This window comes from Silurus aristotelis, assembly GCF_946808225.1.
Source record: "Silurus aristotelis genome assembly, chromosome: 14".
In the NCBI taxonomy this organism is placed as follows: domain Eukaryota; kingdom Metazoa; phylum Chordata; class Actinopteri; order Siluriformes; family Siluridae; genus Silurus; species Silurus aristotelis.
The window spans coordinates 26,348,350-26,363,108 of NC_139587.1; the positions used below are offsets into that span (position 1 = coordinate 26,348,350).

Sequence of the window (14,759 nt, forward strand, 5' to 3'; positions counted from 1 at the left end):
TATTATTTCTATTGATTGGAACTCTCTCTCTCTTTCTTTTTTTGCAAAACTCCAAGTATGAGTAGTTTAGAAGGAAGCACTACATGCACTGTGGAGGAAAATACACATTTAAACAATGAATCCAAAAAAGGAAGTTTAACATCTAGTGTATCAAAATGACCTAAAGACAAGTATTTAAAATGTGTGTGTGTGTGTGTGTGTGTGTGTGTGTGTGTGTGTGTATGATGAGGGGGCTGTAATATTTTTTTTTCTTTTCCAAAACCCTTCATCTGGTCTCAAATTCTAAATTAAGCTGTCCTTTTTTTCTTTCTTTCTTTTTTGTTTTTTTTGTTTTAAGATTAGTGCTACACTAATGTGGTGAGATAGCTTTCGAGGAAATGCGTGTATGACGGTTGTGTATTTCAGATAAAAGTGTGATGCCACTGCACTTCGAGTTTAGAGAGTTTTGCACTGGCGAAAAAAAAAAGTGCAAGACTCCAATGAAGTGGCGCAAATAAGCGCAAACTAAACCAATGGCGCAGAAAACACACACACACACGACTCCAAAACAGGCGTTTTTGGAAGGACAATAGAGTGCAGCCAGGAGTGCATTTACATTATTTAACATGGAAATAAAGAAGACACCCCCCCCCCCCCCCCCCCCCACACACACACACACACACACACACACGCATTCACCCACAGCTCAAACACCCACAGTCACTCTATATAACACGATGGTTCTAAATAAACTCCTGCTGTGTTCGATTATTTTAGTTTTTAACCCCCCCCCCCCCCCAACACACACACACACACACACACACACACACACACACACACACACACGAGTTGAATTAGCTAATAGTGTAAACTTTATTTATAAGCACTCAAATGTGCTTCAATGAAACACCAATATAAAACCCACGTCTCTCCTCCACCAACTCAACTTCAGATGAGCTTTTTTTCACACTTTGCAGAGCAACAAAATTTCTCTTTAAAAAGTTTCTCTCTTTTCTCTCTCTCTCTCTCTTTTTTCTCTCTCTCTTTTTTTTGTCAACTCGCTTCCTTTTCTTGTCAGAATTTACCCAACCAATAGGATCTCAGATTCCAGTTGTGTTACTGGGCAGACTTTTGAGTCCAGCCTACTTCTCTCAAACAGGAACAAAATCATCTTCTGTTCCTCCTCACCTCACCTGACACTTTATATACCCACTGACAGCAACAACGAGTTATGATGACGAGGAAGAGGGGGGGGGGGGGGTGATGGTGAAGTAGAAGAGGATGAGGTGCAAGAAAAAAAGTTGGTGATCATAATCATGATCGTCATAATTGATCATGATGATGAGTCTTTATACTGTTTTTCTTTTTTTTTTTTTTTCTTATATGAGGAAGCAGCAAAACGTGATCTGATCCTGGAATTAGAGAGCTGGAAAGAAAACGTTTGTGCTAGAGACATTTTATTTGGGAATAAATGCAGCTTTTGTTTTGCCTTTCAGTACTCAATTAATACTATTATAAACTGCTTAAGAAGATTCAAATAGGTAACAAACATGCATGTGATGAAATAAATATGACTAATGTGGGGAAAATACAGCAGACGTTCTAGAACACAGTCACACCAGAGAAGAGAGAGAGAGAGAGAGAGAGAGAGAGAGAGAGAGAGAGAGAGAGAGAGAGAGAGAGAGAGAGAGAGAGAGACTGGAATATTTTAGTTTTTGATCATCAGACAAACGATCAGATTGCAGATGGTCATATTTACAACGTGGACGTTTCAAACCCGACAATGCGCCAATGTCGGGTTTTTCCCTTCCTGAAGCATCTCGTCTAAAATGAGAAGTTGTGATATTCAATTATCTCAACATTTAAACCCTGACATTTTCTTTTTTTTTTCCGGATAAACCCGGGTGGGACTTGGGCTTTACATGATCCTAATTATGAGTGGATTAAAACAAGTCGGGGAAAAAAAATGTGCAAAAAATAATAATGCGTTTTAATTGATATTTGACTGGAAGGTTAGTAGAATAGAAGCAGTTGCATACCATTGGGATAATCAATTAAGGGAAATAATAAAATATAGCCTACTGATTTAAAATAATAAAAATAATAATCATTAAAAAAAAAAAAATAAAATAAATAAAATGCGACAAGAAACAAATGAAGTTTTCCGACGTGACCAAAGTTCGGTTATAGACCGAAGATGAAACCCTGAGTTCTATCTAACGACGCTTCCTATATCCTACTGAGAAGTATGATAAAAAAAAAAAAGGGTTGTTATGGTTTCCATAAAAGGTGAACGGGACGAGACGGAAGATGAGCGCGTACTGACGGTGCAACACACCCGGGACCCCCCCAATCACCCCTCCCGTTCACTAGTGACGTCACAACTCTTTTTTTTTTTTTTTTTTTTTTTTTTTTACATAGCATGAACACGAAGACACACCGAAAGCAAAAATAAAAAAGTTCTGAAGTTCTTCAACACATCTGACTCATAACACCAAGGTTTTCCTTGGTTTCAAACCTGCTCTCAGATTTATTACCATTTTATTAGTTTTATTATTGAAGTTACATGTGTATCATTCTTTTTTTATTGTTATTTTTATTTACTTTATTTTTTGTAAACGTGTCTTTGTTTTAAACCTAGAATCACCTTGAGTAATATTTTATTTAAAAAAAGAAAAAAAGAATTCAACTATATTTCTAATAAAAATTATTTTTCCACCACATGCTTTGGCAGCTTGCAGAAGTGGCATTTTAGCTGCAATACCAATCAAAAATCTTCTGTTAAAAATATATATATATGAGAATATAAGCAAAAAGTGTGCACCTGCAGAAATCCTAACATCAGATATGTTGTGCAAAAAACACAAAGAGAAAAAATTCCAGATAAAAAAAATCACACTGCTTGTGTTTAACAAAAATGAATAAGGAACAAAACAAAATTTTTGCACCAAATTCTTTCACAAACAAAAATAAATTATAAATTATAATTATAAATAAAAGATTTTTTTTAAATAGGGTTCTCTTGCTATCATTACCCACATTTATTGTTATAATAATAATAATAACAACAATAATAATAATAATAATAATAATAATAATAATAATAATAATAATAATAATTATTATTATTATTATTATTATTATTATTATTAACTACTATTATTTATTTTTATTATTATAATTAATTTATGATTTATTATTAATTGTTACTATAATTATTGTTTCTTAATTGCAGTTGTAATAATAACAACCGTGTAAATTAATTTAAAATAAATTTGGCCAAAATGAAAATAAATGACAAATATTTAAAATTATAAACACATTTAAAAACAAAATATCTTACATATAAGTCGCTGAGAAAACAAGATAACATAAATATGTTGAAAAGATACTCGACATTCTCCCCCCCAAAACAGCTAAACAGCTGAAGTCAAGAAACACACCCATTAAACTCATACCCTCACTGTTTTAGTCATTTCATTCTCTTCGAAAAAAAAAAAGGCAAACACAATATACTTCAGGTTTATTTTGATTAATTTTGATTAATTTTTATGTGGTTGACCAGCCACAGATGTTCCTTAAGAACAAAACAAGGGTGAGAACCCAACCGTCCATTACGAAACATAAGTGCATGATATGCTTCAGGGATTCACCTCCAGCGTTTCTGCCCCTCGTTTTGTTTGCATGCCAAATCTCAGGTGTGCAGCTGTTATCACCCCAGTGATAGAGTTTTCCCAGGGGTGTGTTTTCTCATTAGTGAGGAGCATTTCAGATTTCAGATACATTCCCATCCACTTGGCTTTCTTTCGTTAGCATCACAAAATTATATTATTGAACATACACTGGGCTGGGTCTTCATCATCTGGGCATTTTGAGTCAATCCTATAATCAATTCTATAATACAGTTCATCATTGTTTCCTTAGTTTTTTTAAACAATTTCCCAAATGCATTATTCAAAACCTACTTTAACTACAAAACTGGCAAATAAATGTTGCATTATATATAGAGAGCATTATAGAGCAGAAATCTGGAACCATCCTCATCTTCTTGGAATTTAGAAGGTTGATGATGAGTTAAACCTGAACAGAACATTTAATGAGAGTTTTTTTGTTGTTGAAAAAAATTAAAAATAAATAAATAAATAAAAACAATGACTGAATTAAATTGAACAAATGATATTAAAAAATGTTCAAACTTTGAATTAGTTCTGTGAAATACATTCAGACAATTGACAAAGCTTTATGGTCAAATTCCCCCCAAAATACTTCAATTTTAATAAAAGAAAAATAAAGTCCCTCTGGCAAACCACTGTACCATTATTACATAATAATCAAACAACAAATTCCAACAAATTATTATTATGTGACTCAAACTAATTATTACACAACTGTATGGTCCAATTCCCCAAAACATTATAATTCAATTTTACAATAAGATATAAATGTTCTAATCAGATTTATATGTATAAGTCTTACCACCACTACTACTTCTAATAAGTTTATCCAATAGTGGACCTCTGAAGGATTACAATCTACAAATCAAACAGCAAATAAACACACTCCAGTAGGAGACAACAAAAAACAGAATCAGGCAACGAGCAAACTAATGATCCCGAGAGCTCATTTCATGGGAAATAGTTTCGCCACCAAAAAACCTGAAGAGAAACTAATTTTTTCTCCATGCTTCCTAAAAGATGATGGTATACACCTTTTTCAGGACATTCATTTGTTAGACATCAGTGATGCCGAAGTGCTGAAGGAGGTGTTCTTCACACTCATGCAAGTTGTCTAAAAAAAAATCTCAAGCAAAAAAAAAAGCAGAACCAGCCTCTCTGTTGCATTTTCATACGAATATGAAGGAACATTTAAAGCATGTGAAGAAGATACTTTGTTTATGTCTGCATCCTTTTCTTTCTCCTTCAAGAAACCAACCCCCCTTTCCCTCTCCCAGAGCAGTCCATTTTGCCATGTTCATATCTCTAGTGCTTTCGTTCGTCACTCATACAACAGCTGCTGGCTGATACACCATGATCTTAGAGTCCATTTCTTTTTCCTCCTTCCCTCCTGGATACATAAAGAACCCACAGAGAAACAAAAGCATTGTTGGGAGGGAACCTTGCTGAAGAATGCAAGGACTTCTCGGGGGCAGGTTGTGACTGTCAGGAATCCGTCAGCATGAAAAGATCTCCCTCGCTCCCTGGCATGGATCTTTCTCGTGCCCCGGAAAGAAGGAGAGAGACAGAAAATGAGAAAGGGGAAAAAAATAAACTTCCTGAGGACTTCCACCTGGGAATTTCTAGAAGAAGAGTAGATGAGATCAAACACACTCTGAGCCTGATTATTCCGACTCCCATTTTTGGTCCAGGTCACTTTTGATGACACTCAAACTTCTGGTAAAATTCATAACAGCCGTAGTGTCGGTTGAAATGCAGCTGCTATTGGGGCAGAAACAGGAAAAGACAAAAAAAAGAAATAAAAAAAATTATTGAAGGGGATCGGAGCCTGACTGAGTACACAGTATTATTATTCAACCTTAACCGACAGTTTAATCCATCCCATAATAACACCACGTGTCAGATATGTTGATCGAATGAATGACACGTTACAGAAAGATCAACTGAGATGTTCATATTTGCACTTAATCTTAAAAAAAAAAAAATACAAACTCAGAGCTCTTATTTTTCCCCCAAGAGAAACTTCCATAAGTGCAGATTTTCTTCTTAGTTTCCATTAAACTTTCGATTGAAAACATATTCAATCCACCAATAAATACATTCCGATTTATTGCATTCATTCGATTCATTGCATTTCTGATTGACCTGAACACACTTCCAAATAACTTCAAGGACGGATAAATAACTGAGGATGGGCACATTTAATATCCAGAATATTTTGTAGGTAAGATACAGAAGAAACACGTTCAGTAGCTCTTATCAGAAGTGTTTTTACTGGGAAAGAGATAGAAACCCAAATTTCTTCGAACAATTTGCGAAACAAAGCGTTTCATTTGCATGTTTTAATTGATTCATAGATGTATTTCTTTTAATATATACTGCATTACTTGCACGTGCACAAACACCCATTTACAATTAAAATACCAAAATGGACACTTAAATCGACCTCTGCAGGACTTTGCACATGACTTTCTATATTGTTGAACTGAACACTGCAAACTTTATACATGCACACGTCTGTTTCTAGCACTTGGATTATCATAACTTTGACAAACTGAACTACTCTTTTATTCCCAAATCCTACCACCTGCTGCACTACCCAGCACCGAGGACGTTTTCCGATCGTTTCTAGGAACTAATGTAATTAGGCATAGCAACGGAATTGATGCTACGAAATCAATCAAGAATCAATAATGTGAAAAGAAACAAACACCAGATTGAATTAAACTAATTTGTAGACATTAAAGTAGTGTTTTAACTTCATAACTCTACTCGTAAAGTTGATCTTTTATCAGAGTCACTAAAAAAAAGACAATAACATTTAGTAAAGAAATTAAAATCCTGGCATGGAAATATTATCTTTCTTTGGAAGCGTTTAAGTACAGAAATAACGGGAAAATATTTCCTCATTCTTTAATACTGGAAATCACTTCCTAGGAATTTGTGCTTAGGGATATCTAACCTATTGTTAGATATCCCTAAGCACAAATTCCTAGGAACGTCATATTTCTAAAACAATTCAATAACCTCAGAACTAAAGGTATTTGACGCAAGATCTTTTTAGTCCAGAAGACACACATTTTCTGAGAGTCAGTAATGATTGTTTAGTTCTCCTGCACTCTGTACATTCTGGATCATCTCTCTAAAGGGATAACTGCAGCATCTTCTAGCTGATCGTTTTATATATATTGATAAAACTAGGTATTTATTCACTGGATATTTCAGGAGGTTTGCTAAAAGATCCAGTTGGACTAGCAGAGAAGGTAGTGTGAGTGTAAGAAAAAAATGACATGCAGTGTTTAATGGGACACACACATTGTGTGGATATAACCACATCTGTACACCTCTGCAATATAATGGAGTGGGGAAACACCGCTCTTACACTTAGATTTGGCAGTAATAGAGCTGCTGTTGATGATGATGAAGCTGGTGTTGATGATAGAGCTGGTGTAGCTGGTGTTGATGGTGTTGACCATGCTGGAGCTGGTGTTTATGTTGATAATGGAGCTGGTGAAGATGGTGATAATAATGATGGAGCTGGTGTTAATAATCATGCTTTTGGAGTGGGTGTTGATGGTGATTATAAAGCTGGTGTTGATGAAGGTGGTGTTGATGGTGTTGATGCATCTGGTGTTAATGATGAAGCTAGAGTTGATAGTGTTGATGATAGAGCTGGTGTTGATAGTGGTGATGATGGAGCTGGTGTTGATAGTGTTGATAAAGCTGGTGTTGATAGTGTTGATGATGGAGCTGGTGTTGATAGTGTTGATAGAGCTGGTGTTGATAGTGTTGATGATGGAGCTGGTGTTGATAGTGTTGATGATATTGGAGCTGGCATTGTTATTGTTGATGATGATAGAGCTGGTGTTGATAGTGTTGATGATGGAGCTGGTGTTGATAGTGTTGATGATGGAGCTGGTGTTGATAATGGAGCTGGTGTTGATAGTGTTGATGATAGAGCTGGTGTTGTAGTGTTGATGATGATAGAGCTGGTGTTGATAATGTTGATGATGGAGCTGGTGTTGATAGTGTTGATGATGGAGCTGGTGTTGATAATGTTGATGATGGAGCTGGTGTTGATAGTGTTGATGATGGAGCTGGTGTTGATAGTGTTGATGATGGAGCTGGTGTTGATAGTGTTGATAGAGCTGGTGTTGATAGTGTTGATGATGGAGCTGGTGTTGATAGTGTTGATGATATTGGAGCTGGCATTGTTATTGTTGATGATAGAGCTGGTGTTGATAGTGTTGATGATGGAGCTGGTGTTGATAGTGTTGATGATGGAGCTGGTGTTGATAATGGAGCTGGTGTTGATAGTGTTGATGATAGAGCTGGTGTTGTAGTGTTGATGATGATAGAGCTGGTGTTGATAATGTTGATGATGGAGCTGGTGTTGATAGTGTTGATGATGGAGCTGGTGTTGATAGTGTTGATGATGGAGCTGGTGTTGATAGTGTTGATGATGGAGCTGGTGTTGATAATGTTGATGATGGAGCTGGTGTTGACAGTGTTGATGATGGAGCTGGTGTTGATAGTGTTGATGATGGAGCTGGTGTTGATAGTGTTGATGATGGAGCTGGTGTTGATAGTGTTGATAATGGAGCTGGTGTTGATAGTGTTGATGATAGAGCTGGTGTTGTAGTGTTGATGATGATAGAGCTGGTGTTGATAATGTTGATGATGGAGCTGGTGTTGATAGTGTTGATGATGGAGCTGGTGTTGATAGTGTTGATGATGGAGCTGGTGTTGATAGTGTTGATGATGGAGTTGGTGTTGATAATGTTGATGATGGAGCTGGTGTTGATAGTGTTGATGATGGAGCTGGTGTTGATAGTGTTGATGATGGAGCTGGTGTTGATAGTGTTGATGATGGAGCTGGTGTTGATAGTGTTGATAATGGAGCTGGTGTTGATAGTGTTGATGATAGAGCTGGTGTTGATAGTGTTGATGATGGAGCTGGTGTTGATAGTGTTGATGATGGAGCTGGTGTTGATAGTGTTGATGATGGAGCTGGTGTTGATAGTGTTGATGATGGAGTTGGTGTTGATAATGTTGATGATGGAGCTGGTGTTGATAGTGTTGATGATGGAGCTGGTGTTGATAGTGTTGATGATGGAGCTGGTGTTGATAGTGTTGATAATGGAGCTGGTGTTGATAGTGTTGATGATAGAGCTGGTGTTGTAGTGTTGATGATGATAGAGCTGGTGTTGATAATGTTGATGATGGAGCTGGTGTTGATAGTGTTGATAATGTTGTCCTCATCTCTTACTTCGGTTGAGATTTTCTTATTCATTCAGAGAGCACCTGTGCACTGGTAATAGGAGTGGTGCCATGCTGGATAAAACCACAGGATAGAACTATTTCAGCTCACATTTTTAGATATACAAGGTGGTATCACAAAGTTCTGAAAGTTCTACCCTTAAAAACACTATCACCTTTAAAATAGCGTTCCTGTGAATCTTATTTACAAAGCGTGCAATTTGCACTGGAGCTCGAACTTTGAGCTGGACCTTCATCTTCCGGAAGAGGGTGAAGTCCTCAAACAATAACCAGAGAGAATAACCTTCTAATGAATTGCAGTGATGCTTCTTATAAAAATGACATAATGACCCAAGTACAAAAAAAGCCCCCCCCCCAAGCAGCACAAAGCCAGATCTTTGAATTGAATTCTTGTAAGTAATGTATAGCTTTTGAACATTCTGTAGATAATGACAAAATGAATACAATATAGACCAGGGACTATTCTATACACCCCAAAGTCATTTTAACAACATCAGTGCAATTGTTTTTGTGTTAATTGTGTGCCAAAAACAAACTCTGTGCGCTAATATTGTATCTCACATCCATTCTCACCACTACCTCTCTCTGTGTAGATTAGGAATCCCACATTTACACCTGGTACACACAAAAATCAACGTTTTTTTTTCTAAAACTCGGTTTGTAAGCACCTTGACTGAGCTAGTTACCCAGTTGTGCTGTTGTTTTAGAGGCTGTGGGGAACCGTAGGGAGCAGATGGGCCTTTCGGCAGAGATGAGCTAATTAGATTACTGTAACAATTTCAGCTTTCTCACGTTCTGAATGCGTCAGGTGCTGCCTATTTTTGCTTTCATTACATTTTTTTCTCTTTCAAAAGATACCACTCAACCAATGGACTAGAAAAGCTCTAAAACTATTGAACTACTGAAATTATCTTCAGGTGCTGCAGCCTTCTTAAACTTCCAAATATAGCTCCGAGCCAACGCGTCTCCACAATGCAACACTGCAGAAAAGCTGCCAAAATGTCTTTAGATGCTGTCTTCAGCTCACATTTTCAGATATACAAGGTGGTATCACAAAGTTGAGAAAGTTCTACCCTTAAAAACACTATCACCTTTAAAATAGCGTTCCTGTGAATCTTATTTACAAAGCGTACAATTTGCACTGGAGCTCGAACTTTGAGATGGATCTTCATCTTCCGGAAGAGGGTGAAGTCCTCAAAAGCCAAATCTGGTGAGTATGTTGTTTGCGGCGAGAGACTCACGTGTGAGGAGGAGCTCGGTGACAGCGTGGGCATGTGGTACCCAGTTGCACAGTTCCGATGTACACAGGACGATGTCTTCTGGCACACTGACTTATGAAGGTCGGTGCTCCCTGTGACTGTGTGTGCAGCCTTGTGCTACCATCTGTTGGTGTGGTACAAAACTACTCTTGAAACTTTTTGATACTACCGCGTAGATCTCATCATGTGGAATTTACAAATGCAATAAATAGACAACGATGATTAGCAAGACTAGCATGTCCATGAATGCCATATGAATAAAAATGGACTGTTAATCAGTTCTCCACTGTGACTGTGACAAACTAAATATATGATTATATTTATGAGGATTTATTTTTTTTTATTTATAATTTTTTTAATTTTTTTTACAAATGTTAAGCTTAAAATGGGTCTCATTCTATGGGTATATTATTATTGTTATAAATTTTTTTTTACTTATTTTAATTTTAAAGCGTTTTATTTTATTTTATCCCGAGGGACTTACATAGTGCGTCAAAGTCTCCATTAATATGCATTTTGATGCTGGTTCATAAGGACACAGACTATACATCAGTCCAAAAATGCTAAAAGAGAATATTTTTAGAAAAAGTTTTTTTTTTACAGAAAAGGTGCAAATGTAAGTCAAGAATAGCTGGTAGAAGTACGTATTTAGATGATGTTTCAAGTTCAACTGTTCGGACATCAAGTGTACGACCACCACAATGCCGAAACAGAGAAGAAACTGGAAACGCGTCTTTCTTGTATCCTGAAAAGGTGGTCGGATTAGTGGAGCATTGATAAAGGATGAAGGCACCAGTGTTGCAGTGGTAAAGGAGGATAGGCACTGGTGTAGTGGTAAAAAATGGAAGGTGTGTGGCCCATTAGTAGAGGATGAGGGAATGTGATGCAGTGGTAGAAGATGGGGAAAGTTTGGTGTAGTGGTAGAGGACGGATGGATCAATGTTGCAGTTGTAGAGGATGGAGGGGTGTGGTGCAGTGGTAGAAAATGGAGGGAGTGTGGTGAAGTGGTAGAAGATGGAGGGGGTGTGGCGAATTGGTAGAGGATGGAGAGATCAGTAGAGGAGTGGTAGGGTATTAAGGGATCTTAGTATAGAAACTAGGGAGGATGAAACAAAGTCAAACGTGTATTTGATTTTTAATAATTTCATAAAAAACACTAACAAATATATATGGATTGAAATTTCCCATATATAAGTTATGAATATGAAATTTTGCACTTGCCAAGAAATCATTTTCTTTTTATAATTTCTGTCACTGACTTTAAGAACGATCTCTGATTCAGGCCTCTAAACTAAAACCAAAACCTGGGTATCGCAAATCGACATCTCCACTTCGCCCCAATTACACCAGCACGCATGAAGTCACAGTGCGTGTACCACACTCAGATCAGGCTATGATAATCTGATCTTCTTGGGGCACCACGAGTGTTGGTACATCATTTACAATATATATCTTTTAAGTTGCCCTCCAACCCCCCAGTCCCCCCACCCCTGGACCACCTCCCCGGAGCGTTTCTCTGAGGTCTGGAACATGTGCTGCTCGCTATCTGGCTCTCAAAGGTAAAAGGGGAAGCTTAACATCCTGGGAAAATCTCAAACAGTGTGAAATTACCTTGATCCAAAGATTCCTGGCGCATACCAGCGCAACGAACCCATAACATTGGCATGAAGCGGGCGAGACGGCCCACTGCGGAACAGGACGAGGGGAAGAAAAAGGAGGAGATGAAGTGAAAATAAAGAGATACAATCGAATAGAATGTGTTTTTTTTGTTTAAGAGTCTGCGTTGTTTATGAATTAGAGCAGTCTTTTTAGAGACCTTAATAAAACTCTTGATAAAGCAAAAGAAGAAAAAAGCGTGACTTGATCAGGAGTATGACGTCAATAAGGATGGAGCACTGCCTCTGCTCGGGACTCTCCTGTGCCTCTGACTTTGTTTGGGTTTATTTAGGGAGGTAGAGGCCATCTTGGCTGGAATGCTGTTGTTATGAGCATAAATCTGGCGAAGCTCTCAGCAGTTGGTGTGATTGCTGCTTTTATCCTCAGACACAACACCGAGAAGGGGAAACGTCACATGGTGTTAGAAGCGAGAGGTGACGACAGCCCGTGCCATTTGTCCGAAGGCCCTACAGATCGAACGCATCATCGTTTTTCAGCCTGCCTTGAAATAACGCCAGGTTTTAATGTCTCCATACAAACAGGGCCACAAATGTTTCTGTCCATAATTCAAGCGCTTGAGAAGAGATGCGTTCTTCGAGGAACGCAGACTAAAAATAGTTACTCTGCAGAAGATGCCATAAGTTTAGGTGAATTTCAGGGTAGTGAACATCGAACACAGGTCTTCTTAATCTCTCTCTCTCTCTCTCTCTCTCTCACACACACACACACACACACACACTGCTTTAAGTTAAAAAGTACAAAAGTAAAGATAAAATTGATTGCTAGTTAAATAAAGGCAGAGAATGTTTTCTGCTGTTGCCATGCAACTCGACAAAACATATCAAAGCTCTGAGTCATTTCATTCACTGCAGTAATTCAGTAATGTGCACAACGCATTGCGTTGCTAATTTGTGATCATGCTCAGATCTTGGTGTTGGTCAGCTGCACTTAAATCTGTGGAACATCAGGTATAATTCATATGTTTTGTGGGATTTTTTGTTTGCATGAAACGGAAAGAGAGAAAGCATACGCGTTCGTGCATCAGCGTTTTAAAAGGCAGCTTTGTGTAACTAGAAGCACCTGCATTCTCAATGCCATTTTGTAACCAGTTATCTGTCACAAGTTGACCTCAGCATACTTCAAGTGATATGAGAGAACCAGAATGATGTTTCAGTTTTGACACAAGGCGTGAAAACTTTTGCATGAAACTTCTGGTCTTAACGTTCAGGGAATGCACAAGCGCACGGTGTCAGTTCCCCTCAACACACGAACACACACACAGAAACCTGAATGCTTCTTTATCAAAGCCCGAGAGCTTCTATTGTAGGCAAAAAAGTTTTGTTGGTTTTGGTTCCCAGCCAAGCTCTTGTAGATATTTATCAAAAAAGATTCAGCATTCATGGGGATTCAGTTCCGGATTTTATTTAACATGCATTTTTTTCTGATATCATTCTCTACAGGTTGCCTCATGGTAACGCCAGTAGACAATATGAAAGGCAGAATGACTTATGAGAGGACTTCACACCTGCTATGGCCTCATGGGACAGAGTCAGGTCATTACAGGAAAACAGCTGGGAAGGTGTAAGTCGAAGCAGGACTTCAGTCAAGAAAAAGTGGTGTTTCACACCTATTAGTAATTTTGATGACTCAGAATCAATGACAAATGGATCAGTTTGTTGCAGTTTGGTTTCAGAAACGTAAAAAAAGGGGCGTCGGGCTAAAAGTGTATTAAAAAAACGCCCAGTAATACTGCGATCTAAAATCTAAATTAGAAAGGAAATGATAGAAACAAAACTACTTTCAAACATTCAGTGTATCACACTTTTTTGGCTATCATTTTGTCGTTGGTTATTTAGACGAAGGCAGGTGCAGACTTCGGTAGTAATAAGGTGCGAATAAAAAAATACGTACAAGCAAAACTTAGACCAAGTAATTGGTAACCATGGCAACTTCAAACTAAAATTTCACAAGCTCAATGATGGTACAACAGGAACAATGTGTCCCTTATTTGGGGGGTTGGGGTTTGATGGGAAATGTAGTTCATGCTCTGCATTCAACATAATCGTGAAACATTTAAAATCTTCCAGAACGCAGATATTTGAATTTTAAATCGAATTTAGATTTTATTTGTCACACATGACATTTAGTGAAATGCTTTACGGACTGTACGACTTGTAAATATGGAAAGAAATAAAATCTAAAGATAAGAGTAAGGTAACGTAAAAAGAAATAAAATACAGTATGAAAGTATATTAAAATTTAGCCTGACTATATAGTATTAAAGTTTAAGGATAAAACACATATTATATATTATTATATATATTTGTGTGTATATGAATATGTATATTGTGTGTATTTGCTTGTATATACAGTATATATATATATATATACACACATACACATACACACATACACATACACATAAACACATACATACACACACACATACATACACATACACAGTGAAAGAAAATATTATATATCACGTAAAGTCAAGTCAAGAGGCTTTTGTTGTCATTTCTACTGTACACAGTAAAAATGAGACAACGTTCCTCCGGAACCCTGGTGCTACACTAAACAACATAGAGCTACAACACACAACATAAAGCTACATAAAGTGCATCGAGTGCAACCGAGTGAAAACAGTGCAGACAAAAAAACTGTACAGACAGACAACAGTACAGACAGACAAAACAAAACAGTGTGGGACAATGCACATAACAGAAAATAGCACCGACCAGTAAACCTACACACACACACACACACACACACACACACACACACACACACACACACACACACACACATATGTGTGTGTGTGTGTGTGTGTGTGTGTGTGTGTGTGTGTGTGTGTGTGTGTGTGTGTGTGTTTGTGAATTAAATAGGAGAGCTGGATGGATATGTATGACAT

At 37.5% G+C, this 14,759-nt stretch overlaps 3 long non-coding RNA genes across 3 annotated transcripts in view; 1 reads left to right on the forward strand and 2 right to left on the reverse strand.

Annotated features, from left to right (window-relative positions):
* Nucleotides 1–4,537: 4,537 nt before the first annotated feature.
* The window catches only part of LOC310737019, a 193,139-nt gene continuing 182,917 nt past the window's right edge, over nucleotides 4,538–14,759 (reverse strand). The window contains exon 3 of the long non-coding RNA XR_014536724.1: nucleotides 4,538–5,414. This is a non-coding gene — a long non-coding RNA (uncharacterized lncRNA). The remainder of the gene's footprint in view (nucleotides 5,415–14,759) is intronic.
* Nucleotides 10,647–14,035, reverse strand: LOC310737025. Its single transcript, XR_014536730.1, has 2 exons — nucleotides 12,570–14,035; nucleotides 10,647–12,538 (listed from the first exon to the last, which is right to left on the reverse strand). It is a non-coding gene; the product is annotated as an uncharacterized lncRNA (long non-coding RNA).
* On the forward strand, nucleotides 10,715–11,231 carry LOC310737021. The gene is made up of 2 exons (XR_014536726.1): nucleotides 10,715–10,856; nucleotides 11,068–11,231. It is a non-coding gene; the product is annotated as an uncharacterized lncRNA (long non-coding RNA).